This window comes from Belonocnema kinseyi, chromosome 1 (assembly GCF_010883055.1).
Source record: "Belonocnema kinseyi isolate 2016_QV_RU_SX_M_011 chromosome 1, B_treatae_v1, whole genome shotgun sequence".
Taxonomy (NCBI): Eukaryota; Metazoa; Arthropoda; class Insecta; order Hymenoptera; family Cynipidae; genus Belonocnema; species Belonocnema kinseyi.
The window spans coordinates 65,099,487-65,114,670 of NC_046657.1; positions in this window are offsets into that span (position 1 = coordinate 65,099,487).

Below are 15,184 nucleotides of genomic sequence, written 5' to 3' on the forward strand. Positions count from 1 at the left end.
GGGTTTTAGGTGTAGAGGGTTTAGATGTTTTGGAATACTGCGGTTATATGTTGTTCGGGGTATAGGGTTATGAGACTTTAGGATTATGGTTTATTTAGATTTGAGATTTATGAGTTTAGAGGTTATAAATTTTGGGGTCATAGGTTTTAGGGTTATAAGTTATCGATCTCAATGTTAATACGCAGTGAATATATAGGTTGATATGGCTTAAAGGTTGATAGTATTACATCCCACGAGATATAACATACATTTACTTTATTTTATTTTAAAATGGTTCCTCGTTTTAGATTCCAGTTTTAAATAAACTAGAAAGCTGGGATGAGGATAATTCCCGATTACAAGAAATAAATGAATCACATTGGAACTTATAGATTGGTTAATTTCATATTGGTTACAATGCAAATTTGATTCGAGAGGTCAAACTTGTAGATGATTGTGTAGGTGTTAAATAGTATTTTGTTACTTACAGAGTTTTTTGTTTGTAGAGAGTAGATAAATCACCCCCTCCTTTCTTGAAGCAAGAGTATCTCTTCGTTTCATTGTTAGCACCCTGCATGGGTGCCCGCAAAAGGTGGATGGTGCTGAATATGGGTCTGTAGGCTGATTTGGCCAGGACAATGTATCTGGCCTGTTGTGTCCTTTTCTAGCTGGTGTTCCTTGATTCGGGCTTCCACACAGAAGATTATTTTTTATTGTAATCTGGATTGTCTAACTAAAACTGAACGTAGACGGGACAAGAAAGTGAGGCTGAAGTACAATAAACTAAACGGGACTAAACGAAATAAACTGATTTCTGCTTCCAAATTTGTTGTATGTATGCACAAGACCCTGTCTCAGATTCCCGTAGGGGTGAGGGCTGTTAGAAGTTGCAATTCATGTTGGCTTGAATCAACGTTGATAATCAATTGGTACCCTTGCTAGATGTCAAAGGATAATATATTATAATGCGTAGAAAACCATAAGGTTTGAGTGTTTTGTTTTGGTTGTGTGTGAAAGGCTCATCCTTCTATAGCTGTCATCTTGGTTAGAGTGTTTATTGCTTTTAAATCTAAGATGCTGATTTCCATCATAAAAATAAGTAGTTCAAAATGCTTAAATGTTGTAGATAATCAGGGTAGGTACCAGCATTTTGTAAATGTATCGGACTGAAAAGCTGGTCTGCTCTCAGTGTTGGCTTGTTGATTAATTTATGACTCTTTAATTAATGTGTAGTTTGCTGCTTGTGTTAGTTATGCCCATGGTATCGGAGTTGATGCCTGGCCCATGATACAAACTGGTACGATCATGAGTCCTTTCCGACATAAGCGGTAATCTTATCCGCCCGTCACCCTCGTTGTGCAGTAAGCCATTGCAATCATGATAGTTTATCTATGTTGGTGGGATTCTGGCTGCCGATAAGTGATAGGTTTTGAGTCTTGTCCACACTCTCTATCTTTTATTGACTCCGCAGTTTTGCGTGCGAGTATCGTTTCTGAGACAAATCAGAGATAACAAAAAAAGTAGTTTAACTTGAAATTAACTACGAACTCTTCTTGGAGTTCTGAAAGTGTAAACTAAATTCCTTAGCAGAAAAACAAATACTTAACTATGGAAATTCGTAGTTCTTCAGAGAATATGTTGCTTCCGAATAAGCCTTTTCAGATTTGCGTATCCAAAAAGAGAAGAAGATCCGTAGGCAAATAGTTGAAAGTGTTTAAAACTGGAACATCACAACTCCTCTCCTCCTACAAAATGCCGACGCGTCTTTGTTATTTCATTAATCCGTTGACAATAAGACCGATCCCTTACGCAAACGAATCGTAAAACCTGGGTTTAGGTTGGTGAGTTGAATATTAACAAAAAGAAATTAATAAAAAGTTACCTTTCAGTGAGTAGTCAATCAGCTGCCACAGTACAAATTAGAAAAAAACCGTAGCAGACAATTTTAGTCCTTAATCAAATTGTAGTTATTCAGCATGCTTTCATATATAATACGGGAAAACTTTTCTGAATTTCATGAAGCGAAAACACGCAAAAAAGAGAAAAATAAGTGCATAAAGCTACGGCGATAGGAAGATTGTCTAGCTTATAATATTAAATGAAAAAAGACAGAAAAAAGGCGTGTACAAGCCTTCCACAGGAACCAAATACAGGTTGGTGTCAGGAACCTCAGGAACTCTAAGTACACTAAAAGGTACAAATGCAGAAAAAGGAACGTATGGGGTACTATTAGACAATAGAAAACTAGTTAAATTCTAATTCTAAATTTTGCTGAATGCAGGTTAAATAATTTTCTGACTAAACAAGCAAACAATTCTACGGCCCGGAGCGCTAATCAATTATGCCTCCGAACCCACAGCATAAATTGTCTCATTTCTCCTATATCTACAGACCGATGCACGTCGACATCTTCATACTTGCGACTTTTTAGTGACTAATTCTAGTCCTAATAAGATCACCGATTACTGGTCAAATTATTTTTTGAACAAACAAGAGAAGAACGAAACAATTTTTGCTGCGGCCACGGTCGCGTAATTGGTTAACGGACCACTCGTGTATAGTGGTGTTCACGGTTCAAATCCGGGTCATAACATATTTTTTCTATTTCTTCAGAAAATTATTTGATTAGTGATCAGCAAAATTCAACATCAAAATTTAATTGATTATTTGTTCTGGTCCACAAAATAACATCATTACTTTAAAAGAAAACTAGACTAAAAACTCGGGCAGGAGCTGGTTCATGGGAGTGATTATCTAGGGCTTAGTGGTGGAGAATGAGTTTTAGATCTTCGACATGGAATATACTGAGAGATCGTCCGTTATCGTTCGGCAGCTTATACACTATTATCTACCTCATAGCGGAATCTCTACACGATTTATAGTAGTGGCTCGTTCGCTTAGCGGGAGCCACTTGTAGGTGAACGGTCACCAAGTTCAGCGAATTCCAAAAGCCGCTTCATTTTTTAACCATTTCCTTTTCGAGCTCAGGGATAACGACTGGACCATGTTTTATACGTTTAAGATTAAACTTCGGACATGGGTAACGTCGAAAATTTATAAACGCTGGACTGACTCGTATCGTACTATAAGCAGCTGTATTGTTCAAATCTAAACTCGTGTAGATGTACATCTCAATTTTTCTTGTTTTTATCGAAGAAGGACCGAATTAATGTCTTCAGAACGCAATGCATACGTTCTGATGGATTAGCTTGTGGATTTTAAGAGGGTTTGATGAAGTGGTGTATTTCGTCGAACCTAGTGAATTCCCAACTAATATAATCAGGTCGTCTAGCGCCGCGCTTATATTCCTCACGTTTGTCGCTCGTAGAGCTTTCAATTCAATTGACGATTGGTCAAGCACTCCCTTTTCCATTACCTTATGGGGAGCCTGTTGCTAAGCTTTTGTATTTTCACAAGTACCGCACTACCGCACGTAGTTAACGGTATCACAGAATACATCGGACCAATAATAGGTAAGCGAAGCTCTCTGAGACGACTTTTCGATCCCAAAATAGTCGGCTTGAAGTTCATCGTAAACCTATAAGAGAAACTGCGCAAGTTCTTCTGCGGGGAAAACTAGCTTCTAAGCTTCCTGATTTTTCAAAATGAGGTCAATTGGGGAGGTACCGGGAAATTCATGTAGGGCCCCTTTACCGGGAACTACTTCTAAACTATACTCTAGAAACTTTAGCGACGCTAGAGTGTAGCGCTTGTAGCGCGCACTCATGTGCGCCTGACACTTAAGGCCGCGACTTTTTCTGCTGCGCATTTACCGAACAGCCCGAGTCTATTTAAGCTAAGAAAGTATCAATTTTTAATATTACATTAAAAGTAAACTATTTCAAGCAATAAACTATTTCTTAGATTTAGTTCAGTTTATTTCGCGAAAGTGAAAAACTGTTTTAAATATTTGTCTGTATTATTATTATTTATAATATTTATTGATTTTAAATTTACCCGCGCTTTTTGGCACATTTGCAGTTGTAATAGTCGCGATCCGTTTGCATCACTTAAATGTTTAGGTCGCTCTTTACGTCAGTTTGACAGGAGTTTGACTCATCTCCTAACGCTAATATCTCGTAATTATTCAAATTCCCTGGCTTGAACGGCGTAAGGAATGAAGCAGCGCTAAACTGGAAATGGCGATTTTTTTCGATTAACCCTGTGTTAACTAATTCTGAGGCTTTAGTGTACATCTTTAGGGAAACAAGAAACCCTTAGCTTACCCCCCCCCCCTACCTTATCATTTCCCTTATCCTTACATTTCGGTCAATCCGTCTACAATAGACGTCTGTTCCACATCAGAGCTGCTAATTACATTAAACAGTAAATCTCATTCTAGTAATTTTTTATTGAATGTCCAAGGAATTATTTCCAACTATTGAATTTGAAATTTCACTCTCCTGTTGGTCCTGATCCCACAGAAATGTGTCTGAAAAATGTCTAAAAATATAAAAAATAGCAGTTTTATGTTTATCTCATTCTGCGGAAATTTTCTCTTAAATTGTGCTAATATTAATTTTTTTTATTCGTAAGGCTACAAGTTAACAAGTATTTTTTACGTCATTTCAAATCTTTAAGTATCAGAGTAGGTTATTGTCATACACGCACACTCACCACATGTATACTTTTTTTTTTAATCAAACCGAAAACCTTCAAAACTGTAATTTATCGTTCTTTTTCTTCTATAAAATTTCAATTTATTTGGACAGTGAGAAATAATGTGATAGACCATTTTTTTGTTAATATTTATCTTATATTATATGGTTTGGCCTAAAATAGATATTTTTTTCAAACCATTTTTGATTGATATATTAGAATCGACCGGCTATTATCTTCGATAGTCTTAGTGTTGACAAAAAACGAAGAAAAAATCATTACATCTCAATCAATAAGTGCAAAAACTACGAATGTTGATGAAATCGACGACACTCAAGTTTCACATAAAACCAATATCTTCCATTTGAAATACGAATGTTATAATTATTATTATCATAATAAAAAATGTCAAATTTTATATTTATCTGCAAAGGAAACTCTGGACAATAAGAACGTCTATCTCTTACATTTATCAGTTTGATAAAGACTGCTTATGTACTATACATACTTGTACTCTGATGAAGCAATGGAATATTCTTCAGAAACAGTTGTTTAATAAATTATTCACAGAAGCATAAATTAGTTTTTTCTCCACTTTGCTAAAATGATAATGTTCTATATTTTTTGTCTCCCTTTGGTGGCCATCTTTAATTCTATTGGTGAATATAATAGTACAATCTATCTATAATTCTGATAAATATATCTATAATATCTATTAATCTAATCTACAACTCTGTCTGTAATTTATATATAAGGCTTGCATGAATGAGCTTATTTCTCAGGCTTGTTGAGCGAAGCTAAAGTCTCCCTTTCCACCTTCTAATAATATAAGCATCCATTTGTGTACTAACATTGTAAAAACTAGATTTTTTAACGGTATCAATTTTTTCGCGGCTTAAATTATATTGTTATAAATAAATTTAGTTATTATATCAGTACTTACGGGACAACATTGCATCTAAAGAGTTATACGGAACTTCCATTTATAAAATCTACAAACATTTTTGCAAAACAATTTTGACCCAATTTTACTTCTGGTGATTAGCTGCAGTCTCAGAAGTCACAATCCGGATGCAACAACCTTGCAACAAATATGCGAGCACCATCTAGTTTGAGAAGATTATGCAGTCTAAAGGAAAACTTTTTACCCACTGTCACTTTCTCAAAAACACGAGATCAAACCAATGCATCCGATGTGAAAAACACATTTATTTTACAGAAATCGGGTTTCTACAGTACTTTTGTGCTAACAGAGCAGGCTCCCAACTGCAGTGTCCCTAGAGTACTGTAAAACCCAGACTTTCCCTAGGGTAATATGTGTTTCAAAAACCAGAAACTTTGGTAAAAATGACTGTCTAAAGGAATCATCCGTCCTCTTTAGGCCTTAAAGGGCGTACCAATGTATAATTCTATAGGCTGATTTCTTCGAAATTTATCATACTGATAAACACGAAAGACAGACCGAAACCCAAGTAGAAACCATAAAATTCTATTCAACAAGTACGAATACGTCGAATTTCGATAACTTTGGCGATACTCAATTGTCATATAAACTTCATACCTTCCATTCGAGTTAAACATTTTGTCATTAAAATGATCATTATACACATGATGTCATTATCACGCACGTATACGTGAAATCACGGTGCTTTATGTATATATTTCTACTCTGATGAAACCATGGAATATAGTTTAGATAAATTTGGTAATTAAATTTTCCATTGAAACATTTATAAGTGTTTGTCTCTACTTTGCAAATATGAGGATGGTCTATGCTTTTCAGGCTACTAATCAGTGAAAGCTGGGCACCTCCAAGAGCACCGCTAATAAGTACGATTAGTTTAACGAAATATTCCGGGTACAATCGTCGCAATTTCCTCATAAGGTCTCTTTACCTCTCTTTCTTTTCATTCTATTTCTCCATTTATAAGAGCGATATTAAGATTAATGCCGCAAGAGTGACAGAGATGGTAATAAAGCACTCTCAGTGCCGCATTGTGCTTCTGAATATAGGTTGTTGCCGCATTGTTCTTCTAGATATATGTTGTTCCCGCATGAGTTGGACAACTAGATAGTATGTGTAATAAATGCTTTGGGCGTGAATGGCACGACCTGAAGCTATCATCGGGAATGTCTTCACTCAAAATGTGGCGACAATATGTAAAGGTGGAAATAACACCGTCTTGACATGCCGAAATTAAATCCTCCGTACTAGACTTCAATTCCAGTGATTTGAGGAAAGCAAAGTTACCTCACACAATATTGACTGATCCTCCACACTTCTGTAGAAGATGCCGTGCATCCTCTTATCGAGGAGCTGTTCACGAAAGTTTTTCTCTTGTGCTTTCTTAATCCGGGTTTCAGGAGTGATTACTCGAGATAGGTAAGATTTGATACATTTTGTTCACCCCTAAGAATGAAGTTAAGTCCAAGTGTTTCAGCAGCTTCCTACGCTGCTCTGTACAAAAAGGCTCCTTTGCCCACTTCTTCATGCTTCCTGACCATTTTAAGAAGAGGGTCTCTTCCATTTGCAACTCTATGTGCTGTACCCAGAATAATTCTGTTGTGAAGACACTCAAGACCCAATATTCCGCGACCACCTTGACAGCGTGAGTGCAGAGTCGCAGAACAGAAGACTTTAGATGCATGCTTTTGTTCATGTGCATAACCTTCCGTGTCTAGATGTCAAGGGATTTGAGCTCGTTCTTCGTCCATGTTACCACTCCAAATGAATAGAGTACTACCGGGACGGCAAGCATGTTTGTTTCAGATACTTTGTTCCTAGCCGACAGTTCGGAAGACTAAATCTGCCAGATGAGACGTTTTTATCTGCTTCGGAGAGTATTCTATATCGACGAGCCCAGGGTCTTCAGGGATGTCATTAAGTTTTCCTTGCTTCAAATGAACCTTGGCGCATTTGTCTAACCCAAATTCCATTCCTATTTCCTTGGTATATCGTTCAACAATCCCTAGAGCTAGATGTTGTTGCTCTTTGTTTTCAGCATAAATCTTAAGATTGTCTATATAAAAGACATGAGTGACCTTGTACTTTCGATCTGCAGGTTTGCCGCAAAAGTACCCTTCGGAATGGCGAAGTGCTAGAGATAGAGGCTAAAATGTGAGGCAAAAGAGGAGTGGGCTTATGCTGTCGCCCTGAAAGATACTTCTCTAAAAGGTGACCTTGTTAGTTGTCAAAGGATTTTTCCCAGATAAGATAGTAAATCTGGTTTTCCAAAGCGGCATCAATCTCTCTATGCACCTTACGATTTGCGGATAAAGTTTTAAGCTTTCCAAAAGACAGATGATAAGTCTATGGGAGGTCGAATCAAAAGCTTTCCGGTAATCAATTCAGGCCATTGATAGATCACGCTGGTAGTATGCTGCATCTTTGCAGACACATTTATCGATGAGCACGTTCTCCCGACATCCTGCTACGCCTTTTCTGATCCGCGTTGTGCATACATTTTTTGACCTGAAAGTTCAATTAAAAAAAGTGATTAGCTTGTAATTCTTCGGGTCAGCTAAGTTGCCTATTTGCGCAGAAGTATTGTGCGCCGTTCCACCATCCACTCCGGAATCAGCTCTTTCAACTTTAAATATGAGGTGAAAAGACAGGCCAAATACTGATGGGTTAAATTAAACGAAAAAATAATTCGATTTTAAATTTAGGGAGAGAAATTTTCAACAAAATAGTTAATGTATTATAAAATATCATTAAAGAAGTGATTTTAATGCAAACTAACAGTTAGAATAATTGAATATGCAAAAATTAATGAACAAATTGCTAAGCAAACTTTGTTCACATAGAAATAATGTAACTACATTAAGGACATTTACAAAAAAGCTAGAAAAGGGTGTAGTCACATTTTATATTCAAACAATGTTTGCTTGGTAGTTTATTCATTTATTTTTGCATAGTTAATTATTTTAAATGTTTGCGTTGCATTAAAATTGTTTCTTAAATGGGTTCGTTCTGAAAATTTAAAATCTTTTGTTGATTTTTTTTACTTATTTTTTTCCAAATACTTGTTTTTTTTCAAATTTTAATAAAAATAATTTTTGTTGAAATATTTTTTTGTATTATTTAATTTTTTTCTATTCGTTGATTTTTTCGTCAAATTTTTTTGCGGTTTCTTTACATCCTCATCAGAGAAGGTATTAGATTTGTGTAAAATTTGACCCTCCCAGTTTTTGTCTGTCTGTATGTATGTATGCCTGTCTATGAACACGATATTTTTTGAAAAAAAAATCTATTAGATTGTCATTTGCTACACTCGCTTAGTGTCCTGAACTAAATGTCAAGTTCGATATCCAGCCATTTTGAATACAAATTTGAAAAGTGAGCCCATTTTGAATATTTTTGAGACCACTTTCTTCAAAATTCAACAATTCCCTGTATGGTTATTTATAGTATTCAAAAAGTCGAACAAATTATCCTTATTACTTTTTTTCAAAAAATCGTAAATGTCAGAGTTATAGCATTTACAAAATTAAAAAAAAAAGACACTGAAATAAACATTCTATGCCAAATAACGCACGATATGAAAAACTCAAGAGCAGAAGAATGTTGCTTTTTGAATGCCCTACAAGATTGCAACAATTTTTTGAATCGTTAATTCGAAAAAGGTTTACAAATTTGTTAGTAACCACTTTTTGATAGGATGCGTAGTCTTGGCTTTAATCATGCGAAACGTACTGAGACCGGTAATTTTGTTTGAATTCCTCATCTTTCAGTTATTGTTTTATAACTTATTTAGCTTCTTTATAGTAATTCTTTCGTATTATTTAATTTCCTTATTACGAATGTTCACTAAGTTTTTAGCTTTCTTAGATTTTCGGCCGAGGTTCTGCCTTTATGTATAAACAAACATCAATAGTTGCACAAAGTAAATTTCCTGAAAGTGTGTTGACGCATAACCTTAAAAAAACGTTTTAATGTGCTCTGTGGCACTGAAACGTAACAACATTAATATATTTTTTACACTGGTCAACACTACAAGCTCGCACGCAGTATCGCCTGACAAACTTTGGAAAATGAGTGAGAGCGTAGTTGTAAGTGGAGGGGCAGATTTTCGGAAAGCGTCTTTCACTTCTAAATAGGCTCGTCGACAAGAAGTGCGTGCAGCCCCACGCCTAAAGCATATTAATTTCAGCATGATTTTGTATTTTAACACTGTCTTAAATGCAAGTCCTGAGTGATTATTTAGACAAATAATCATAAATTATCCTAAATAATGATTTACACGTACAGAAACTCTGATTTAATTCATACATATCTTTCAATGTCAACAAGTCTTTTTCGACATTATTTACTTTTTCCTCGCATGGAGCTTAAAGCGACTAGGTTCTTGTGTCTTGTTCGGCTCTATACATAATATAAACCAGTTAAGGACGGCAGAAGATAAAATACGCCGAGATTATCTGTTTCTAGAATTTAAAAATATCGAGTATTAAAAAATAGATATTAAATAGACGGAAAATGTCTTTTAAAGGTTTTTAATTTTCAAGCAGAGTAAAATGGTAAAATATAAATTACGTGCATGAAATGTTTAAAAATTGTAATTTCATTAAAAATATATAGTTTTTTTAAAGACTATTTAACGTAATACAAGACACGACCTATGTTCTTTGTATTTATTTGAGAGATTCTTGATTTTCTTGCAGTCATAATGGTAAAAGCAACCTAAATTAAAACTATCTGAACTTCGAAATTGCCATTAGCATTGTTCGAACACTGAAGTTTTTATTAGACATTTCCGAATCTTTTTTCAAAAACTCACGCTTTATTAGACGACTGGGTCCAGATTTAACAATGAAATCCTTTTTGTCATGCATAACTGCTTGTAATCAACGACATTCAAACTCATTTTTTAGAACAGAGAAAAGAACTTTTTTGCACCGTTAAAGCGGGTTGAGTGGCGGTAAGGTCACATGACCCTGAGAATGGAGAAGTTAGTATGGCTATCGAACAAACCTTCCCATTCACATCTTATCTTTAGAATTTTTATTTTAAATAAATATCGACAACCTGCAGAGGAAGTACACAATTTTTAACAATTAAACATTTATCAAACCACGAGGAATGTTTGGGTCAAGTTTCAGACTTATATGAATAATTATTTAGGAGAAAGCGGGTTTAGATGGAGTTTTACATGAACCTGATGAACGCCGGTCCTTGCCCTTGTTGGTGGGTGCATCATCATCAGAAAGGTGCATTCAGCAAATATACATTAAATTCATTTTAAGGTATAAGACATAAATGTTCTTAAAAGCGAAAAAATGAATCTTCTATTGATTTTTGCAGAATGCAGTTCCCAGTCCGTCAGACACCCTCATATTGGACGTGATCCTAGTCCTTCTTCTTCTTCTGGCAAGCAACATGCGCTTGGCAGGACACCTACAGAGACACCGTCTTATCGAGCAAGGTCCCGATCTCCCGATAAAAGGCCTCTCTCTATTGAAGTACTTGGATATCCACTTGAAAAACTTGGATACATTCGGCTCATTCCTCGCACAAATCAAAACCTTCGATTTGAATTTCGCAGTTACATTTTTTCAGCTGGTACACCAATTAATTGGAGAGGAGCAGGGAAAAGCTATACTTCCGTACCAGCTCAAGAACATATTGTATTATCAACATCCAATGGTGACATTTTTGCGATACTAGAATATAGCGGGTTTCTTCAAGGACTTTATAGAAAAAAAGAAAAAAATCCGAGGGCAAAACTTAACATGAGAAGCGGCGCAATTGATAATTTAACCCCAGATGAAATTGGGTATTGTCCAGTTGGCAAAAATCGACCAATATTTCCAAAAGCTTTCACTAAAGCTTTTTCCAATTACGATTCGCTAAAGTTTAAGTGGAATGTTAATGGCGAACTGAATGCTGGTCCTTCTTCTTTTGCCAGAGAAAATGCACCTCATCCGTCTTCCACTTCTGAGGAGTCTCTTGTTCGTGAGAGCTCCGTGTCTCCTCCTGGTAGGCCCCCTTCTGATCAAGTACTTGGATATAAAATAGAAGAACTTGGACATGTTCGGCTCATTCCTCGCACAAATCAAAACCAGAAATTTGAATTTCGAAGATATGTTTTTCCTGCCGATAAACAAATTCGAATGCTAATAGATAAGATGAAGCATGCATTTGGGCCAACCCGAGAATATATGGTATTATCAACATATAGTGGGGACATTTTTGCAATATTAGATCATGAGGGAATTCTTCGTGGAATATATAGGGCAGATAGAACTCATTCACGAATAAAAATAAATATTGGAAGCGGCGCAATTGATGATATGACTTCCGATGAAAGGAGGGATTGTCCAGTAGGAAAATATCACCCAATCTTTCCAAACAATTTTATTAAATCATTTTCAAATAACGATTCACTACAGTCCGAACAAAATCTCAATAGCCAACGTATTTCTGGTTATTCTTCTTCTGTCGGACAACATTCACTTGACCGAACATTTTCTCAGGAGCCTCCTCTTGATGCCAGGTCCAATTCTCCTCCGGGCAGGCCTCCTTCTCATGACGTGCTTGGATATCCACTTGCAAAACTTGGATATATTCGGCTTATTCCACAGATAAATCCAAACCGGCAATTCGAATTTCGAAGATACTTTTTTTCTACTGCTAAAGGAATTCAATTAATGTCAGAAAATGGTCAATTTGTGCCCGTGCCAACCCGTGAACATATTGTATTGTCAACATCCAATGGTGATGTTTTTGCAGTACTGGAGTATACTGGAATTCTTCGTGGAGCATATCAGATAAATCGGGCAATTAATTGGAATTATTCAAGAATAAGAATAAACATGATAACCGGTGCAGTTGCCTATATGACCAAATTTGAAATGGAAGAATGCCATGTAGGCAATACTTACCCGATCTTCCCACGTTGGTTCAGAAAAGTTGTTTCAAAGGAAGATTCCCTACGGAACATTTATCATTGATTCAATGAAAAACATAAACTGAGATATAAGATTCTTTGTCTTCTGCAGTCAGATCAAAATTAAAATAAACATTTAAATATCAAAGTGCTAATACCGATTCCAAAGACGTAATTATGAATGCTCGATGAATGCTGATTTGAAAAGTATAATCTAAAGCTTTATTAGAACAGTGAAACAACAGTGAGCTTTTTAAAATAAGCTTCTCAAATTGACGACCACTTCTGGCGCTGTCTGTGACTGGTTTCTGCGTACACACTCCGTAATTTTCAGTTTTGCACCTCTAAGAGAAAGCGAATTTCCCTCACATCGCGTCATCTCTTAGAAATTCAAAATCAAATCGGTATCCATATTTAAGTTCAACCTTATGTCACTAATCAGTTTTGAAACTTTACTTAGTGCGCGGATAATTATTATTTTTAATTAAAGTATAATGTTGTGTATACATTTTTTCATTTCTTTTTTCTAAACCTAAAATCACCATGTTCTTTCCAGAATGAAGCAATTACTAGGAGATTTTATAGAAAGCGATTGAAATTGTACTCAAAGTTCTTCGCCATAATTGGTTAACTTGATTTGACTTTTTAAGTTCACTGTACTCTTTACGATGAGTATTAAGAGACTCAAGAAGCTACCAATCATCCGCCTGAAGCAACATTTTTACACGCTTTGTAACCGGATTATTTGACCGGATCCTAGCTGGTATAGAAGTCGAGTTTCAACCAGTTTACCGTGACGTTTTTATCCTGATCCCAGCCAGTTTATCTGAGCTACGCTCGATATGAACTGCGGATATTCTGCTAGGACCCGGCCGGATCTCTAATGGGATACCTGCACAGTATAAGGTCATTCAAATTTTTTTCTTCAAAAATTCAAAATTCAGAGAGTTACGCGATTTCCAGTTTTCAGGCCCGAGTTTCTCTAGAATACTATGTCGCCACAACCGCTCACAGAATTTTAATGATATTTGCAGCTGCAGTGTATTTTTAACTGAACAGGATTTTAGTGCAATTAAGAACGAAACCAAATCCTAAGAATAAGACACAAAAATCAAACGAAAATACCGGATTCACTTTTGCGATCAAAAATGTAATTTTTACTTTTTATTATTAATATTTGGATTGCTTATTATTTTCTGTGTTGACAGCGAAATTTAAAGTCACTTTTTAATTTTCGGAGAGAGTGGGGTAAAATCAAATAACATCATACACGATATCTCGTAGAAGGCAGCTTCTGGTTGATTTTTTACCCTGCTGTTTAAGAAAAATTTGCTATTGAATATGCAACTGATATGTGGAAGAGAATCTTGAATTTCTAGTGTTTAAAATAGTATATCAATGCAAATGATAAACAAATGCTGATTCTTGTATTGTTCGTCTATTGTTTAGTAAACAACTTCCATACCCTCATTATCTCTTGGAATCAACGCGCTGGGATGTGATCAAATAAAAAATTATTGATAAGTGATATTATTTATATAAAAAATCATAATATACAATAAAATTGTAATGTGATTATCGATAAAATTACCTGCTTTTATCGACACTATTTTCGCTATTTTATCAACTTGCAAAGACTTCTAATCATGAAGAGATTTAAAGAAATTTGAAGAGTATAATTGAAATTTGAAAAGATTTCATTAAATTTTTGAGGGCAGGAAATTTTTCTTTCCTGTTGAAGGCCAGAAAGTTCGAAAAAATCAGGTTTATAAACAAATTTTATGAAGAAACTTACATTTATAGAACTGTTATAGTATTAAATATTTTTTCTTGATGAAAAATTGTCTTTAAACACATTCAAAGTGTTGTTAGGTATAAGTATTAGTCACTGTTATTAACAAATTATATAAGCCCTTGCATTAATTTGTGTGTTTTTACAGAAGAAAAAAATTTTTCACGAAGACTAGCTGCTGCGAATGACTGAGATATTATCTAGCTGAGAACTTTTATTTTAAATCAAGAATTTCAATTGTTATTAACAAATAATTTGAACAATTGCGTTATAATCTTCTTTTATTATAGAAAAAAATCTTTCTACTAAGGCATTCTTATTCTAAATCAAAAATCCAAATGCTTATTAACAAATGTCATATGTGAACAACTTATTATTAGGATTTTAGGATTTTATGGACTCTGGCCGGCATGTAGAACCACGGCTAATCGCGAACAAAAATTTCAGCAGTCTCTGATGCAAATTTGTCAAATTTTGAAGCAATGATTTCCGACTTCAGTTGAAGTTTTTTCCCGGTATCCTTTGCAAACTCAAATCCTATTGGCCTTGCCCATTTGGGCGATGAATGTTTCTGATTTTTCCAATGCACTGATAATCTTTCAGAAGATAATATGTAGGCAATATTTCTACCTTATGAGCTTTTAAGAGATTACAAAACTTTTGATACTCAGATTTCGACAGATTTGAATGTAATATTTGTGCCAACGCTTCATCAACATGAACAGGTAACGTTTGCCTATCCATATCTTGCGGTAAATTTTCCAGGGTAACATTTTCTCTTCATAAACTTGACGATTAAAAACTATCTGCAGACGTTTCATCTGAGTTCTCAACATTAATGCCAGATTGTTTAAGAAAGTCATCTTGAACCTCATTCAGAGATCCTAGATCTGAGAGAGAATTCTCTACTCCCCTTCTTTTTGTT